This window comes from Hibiscus syriacus, unplaced genomic scaffold (genome assembly GCF_006381635.1).
Source record: "Hibiscus syriacus cultivar Baekdansim isolate YM2019G1 unplaced genomic scaffold, ASM638163v2 tig00110895_pilon, whole genome shotgun sequence".
NCBI classification, from domain to species: Eukaryota; Viridiplantae; Streptophyta; class Magnoliopsida; order Malvales; family Malvaceae; genus Hibiscus; species Hibiscus syriacus.
In genome coordinates this window covers 2,348,468-2,353,849 of record NW_024062903.1, presented here as the reverse complement: position 1 = coordinate 2,353,849, position 5,382 = coordinate 2,348,468, and the positions used below count along the sequence as shown (strand labels likewise).

General features: G+C 38.1%; 1 pseudogene; it reads right to left on the bottom strand.

Annotated features, from left to right (window-relative positions):
* Window positions 1–4,138: 4,138 nt before the first annotated feature.
* LOC120145948 lies at window positions 4,139–5,060 on the bottom strand (annotated as a pseudogene).
* Window positions 5,061–5,382: the final 322 nt, after the last annotated feature.

Genomic DNA, 5,382 nt, shown 5'->3' with positions numbered 1-5,382 from the left:
CAGAAGTGTTTGGGAAGCCCCGCATTCAACCGCAAACATCTGGCTCTTTCATTCAATGACATGTTCATTCGTTCCGCAACACCATTCTGTTGTGGTGTCTTGCGCACTGTAAAATGCCTCTGAATCCCATGCTCCTTACAGAATTGTAGGAACTGTGAATCTGTGTACTCCGTACCATTGTCAGACCACAAACACTTGATTTTTCGTCCTGTTTGGTTTTCTACCTCAGCTTTCCACAGCTTGAACTTCTCAAAAACTTCAGATTTCTGTTTCAAAAAATACACCCAAACTTTCCGTGAAAAATCATCAATAAAAGTAACATAGTACCTAGATCCACCCAAAGACGATGTCGTGGAAGGCCCCCATACATCAGAATGCACATAATCAAGAATCCCTTGAGTTGTGTGCTTCGCAGTCTTAAAACGGACTTTAGTCTGTTTACCAAGAACACAATACTTGCAAAAATTGATCTTACAGCTTTTGACACCATGCAACAAGTTTCTCTTGTGTAATTCTGCCATACCACGTTCACTAAGATGAGCAAGACGCATATGCCACTATTTTGTCGTATTATCACAGGACTCAACAGAGTGAACTCCACCTGCAACGGTACTCCCTAACAATCTGTAGATATTCCCTGCAGTCATCTTGCCTTTCATCACAGTCAATGCTCCTTTAACAATCCGAATGGTTTCCCTATCCTCGTCAGCCTTAGGGATAAAACCATTCTTGTGCAAAGTGCCCAAGGAAATCAAATTCTTCTTCAAGTCTGGGATATGTCGAACACCACTCAACGTCCGAACGGAGCCATCGTGCATCTTAATTCTGACATCACCCAATACAACAATATTGCAACATCGATCATCACCCAAATAAAACCGAACCAGAATTAACCGGCCTATATGTCGAAAACCATTCCCTATTGGCGTGATGTGATAAGAACATCCAGAATCAAGAATCCAAGCATCGTCAATTGTGTCGTTGAAATAGAAGCATATCACCTCACTGCAATCAGAATTATCATCCTCGACCACGTTCACAGACTTGGATGAGTCATCACGCTTTCATCAGTCTGCTTTTTCAACTTCGGACAGTCGCTTCATATGTCCCGCCTCCTGCACTTGTAACAGTGAATTCTTTTCCCTGGATTGGATATGAAATTCCGCTTCCCAGACCCTGTCTTCCGTCCACGATCTCGATTACCCTTGACATATAAGCTATCGGCTTGAGAGATTTCCTTTGCATTCTGCTTCCGCTGGTTGTAAGTCAACAAGGCTGTAGTAATATCCTCAACGTTGATAATCTCTTTCCCACATGTAAGAGTAGTCACCATGTGTTCGTAAGAGGGAGGCAACGAACACAACAGAATCATCGCTCTGTCTTCATCCTCAATTTCACATCAAGCCGAGCCAGATCAGAAACGATTTGATTGAAGACATCACGTGTTGCGCCAAATCGTGATCGTCCTGCATCTTCAGCCCATACAGCCGCTGCTTTAGATACAGTTTTGTCGTTAAGGATTTGGACATAAACTGACTTTCCAACTTCCTCCAAATTTCGTCTGGAGACGATAGATGCATGACGTGATACATGACCTCGTCCGCCAAACATAATCGTATGGTTCCTGCCGCTCGCTGCTGCAATTCTTCCCAATCTTCCATCGACGCCGGCTTTGAAGGTGCAAAGCCTTCAAGATCCCTTGTTGCGCCAATAGATCCTTCACCCTCGTTTGCCATAATCCGAAGTTACCCTGACCACGAATTCGCGAACATCTCTATTATAATAGAAAACCCTGGTACATAATTACAAAAATCAACCATGTACTGTACCGCAGGGCTACGCCCCCGCACCCCCAACCCACATAATTCGTAACCCCACAACGAGACTTTCTTTGTAAGGACAGTTGATATTCGCTTCGCTCACTCCGCTCCATCTCCTGTCCTCTTTACTAGTATATTTATGAGCCATACCTAACACCAGCTAAAAATAATGTAAGATGGACACAAATATCAATGAAAGATGTGAAGTTGTAGAAGAGAGCATACAAGTTCGACATGCTAGCGATATAACAGAGAAAAGATAGGTAGATAACATCATCCAAGGAACGTGTCAGCTCGTAGGAGTTCAAATGAAGTAGATGCAATTAGGGGTTGGGTCTAATCAAGAGTTTAAGGTGAAAAAATCCTATTTGATTTGATATAATATTATAATTTTTTTTATATATTTTAAAATAATTGAAATAATAATTTTTTATATTTTCAATTAGATCTTTATTTTACTTAATAAAAATAAATTTATATATAAATATATATAAGTTAGATTGATCGAATTGGGTACGAGTTTTGACTTAAAAAATTGTCAGTTTAGAGCCGGGTGGAACCCTCCTAAATTTAAATCAGATAAGATGTAGGTAGATAAATTTAATTTTCAGGTCTAATTTTAGTAGACGAGAAATCTGATCATACCCTACCGATGATCATTCTTAAATACAACCCAACAACACATCAAGGAGATGTAAACAAACCACATGCAACCTCAAATACATAAGTCCTCATTCAACCTCATAAAAAGTTTCATGGATAATAAGATGGTACATGCGATTAGCATGAGTATAATATATTGTAAATGTATATAAATAAAATAATATAGTAGTGTGAATGTTTCATCGAAGGTTAGGGAAGTCCTCCTAATCGGAGGATTGAAATCCCTAATTGTGCAAATTTAGTAAAGTACAACCAAAATACTAAGTTTATCTTTTAGTAATATTTGTATTCAAACCTTTGAGATTTTAAATAAGCATTCGGGCTTGAGCGAGTATCCTGTCCTTGAACAGATCATTTCCAACGTATGTCGTCAAATTGCATTTCAACACCATTGAAAAAGAATAAGTAAGCATATTCTTCGTATATTCCTATTGCACTGGAACTAACCGAGCATCTATCTATTGTAAAATTTTGGCTCACATTTTTAGGTTTTTAAATTGTACAAAAAATTAACTTCTTGTGCTTAAAGATTTTTTCATTAAAAATATATGCATAAATTTTTTTTCGTTATATTTTTAATTGTCTACCGATATATTTTTTATTTTTTAATAATAAAAATATTATTTTAAAAAATTCTAAAAAAAAGAACAAACTCCCGTATCATCTCTCTCCCTCCCATCCCCCATGTCCGACAACGACAAAGGGTCACCACCGACTGGGTTTTGATCGGAGCAGGACGAGAAACACAAAAGTGACGATCGTGTAACGTACGACTAATTGTAACCATCAAAATCATCGAAAAACAACGAATGAAATTTAGAAAATCGACGATCCTTCATGGCGCTTTTCACGACAATCAGTGCAATTTAAGCGCCAATGACCATCAAAATCATTTAAAAAAACAACGAAAAACATTAGACACATAATTATATCAAAAAAAAATTAAGCGCCAAAAATTAATTTAAGCTACAATTTAAATACCTAAAAGTAGCCTACACTTTTCATTTCCTTATTGTCACATCAATGAAAATAAGAGAGTTCTATAAATCAAATTATAATATCAAAAACATAGCAAAGAACATGAGATACACAAATATTTTCAATGAATAATTCTCACAAATTTCCAACATCACTACTATTCAGGGATCGTTTAGCACCCCATCCCAATGGTAACTTTATCGTTTAATTATTTAAAATCTTGAACTTCTAAATATTAAAAAAAATTGACCCAAAGCAACAAAGCTATGATCTAATCTTTTATAAATTGTAAATTAATATAATAATAAAATTATATTTGAACTTTAAAAAAAATAATTTTAACCACATGTAATGACATCAACAACGTTGCTTGCCAACTTCTAAAGCAAAGATAGTAATAAAAAAGAATGTTTAAATTTTTATTCTGTCAAATGAAGCCCGCCCCCCAAATGATCTATGCATACGACCAAATGATAGATTGCAAATTACCTTCTATGGGACCTAAGGTCAAAATACCTTGGGTTCACCACCTTACCAGTGACCTACTCCTACAATACCTGCCGCATCACATCATGTTACCATAAATTTCACCATGTGACTGCAGTTGAAAATACATCTACTTATTCTCAAGTGCGGTTACGTAAAGGTCCAGTCCTTGTATGGGTAAACACACAAAATTATCGGTTTCCATTACGTCCCCGGACCCAGGGGATTCGCCATAGCCCTACCGACCCCAATAAGCGAGAAGGCCTAGATCGAGCTGCTGGGGAAGCTGCACGGAAAGCACGGTGCATCCCGAAACCTCCGTCCTAAAATAGGTCATAATCAATGAATCTGCCATGCAATCAAACAGATGAGTCCAGGTGAAGGAAGCCATCATCAATAGAGTCATCATATTCGTCCCTGTAGATACCGCGAGAGTATGGCTCGATCACATAATCCCCTAATACCACAGCCCCCGGTGTTGATGACATGATTGTACTAATTACATCACCCGCGCTCTCTCATTCTCTAGTTTTTCCCATTTTTCTTCAAGTACAGGGTCCACTTCTCGAGGTCGTGCCAATGGGTGTTTTGCCTTAACATGTTTCTTGAGCTCTTTGTAAGTTCCAACAAAAGAGCACTTGTCTTGCATGTATTATCTCTTTTTCCTATTGAGATATTTCCGTACAGGTTCTACCACAGTCCAACCCTTCACTTGTCCTCGACAGAGCGGGCATAGAAGTTCTGGTATTTCCATCTTTTCAACGGGCTCTCCCACATCTTAAACAATAATTGAATTATCTACGAACCACTGTCCACTGAAGTTACTTAAGTGTAGGCTTTCTTGTTTTGCTCGAGACAATTGGAAAAGCGCTGACTAGCATGTAAGGGTGACAACCCGTGTCATAGGAGGAACAAAGGAGGAGAACAGCATTGTGAGGAAACTCTAGACAAACAGAACATTTTGCGGTTCCCAAATCTTTCTTCTCTGAAGCCTTTCAAACATTGTTTCTGTTGGGTTCCTTTGCCAGCCTTCTTTGGGTAAGAAGACAATAGATAAGGATTCACCTTTTTATGACGTGAATCAGGCTTTCGCACTTAGCTAACTTTGGCCATTTGCAATTTTGCCTAAATCATGGGAAGATAAAATAAGATCAGACACACTTAAAAATACATTTTTTTTAAAAAATAATCAAGAATAATGTGGCTAGCACTTTACACGAAGTTTACGACTTGACCCCATATTCCATATTTTCTAATGGGAGAACAGAACAGAGTCAAAGTGCAGTGCATTCATTTAATGCATGGACTTCAAAATTTGTACAAAACCAATAGCGATGTTCCTTGTTTTCAGTACAGAACAGAGATAAAGCCTAGGGCAGTAAGTAGAGCTGTCTCTAGAGAACGAGAATTTAAAGTTAGAATGGATGTGCATTCT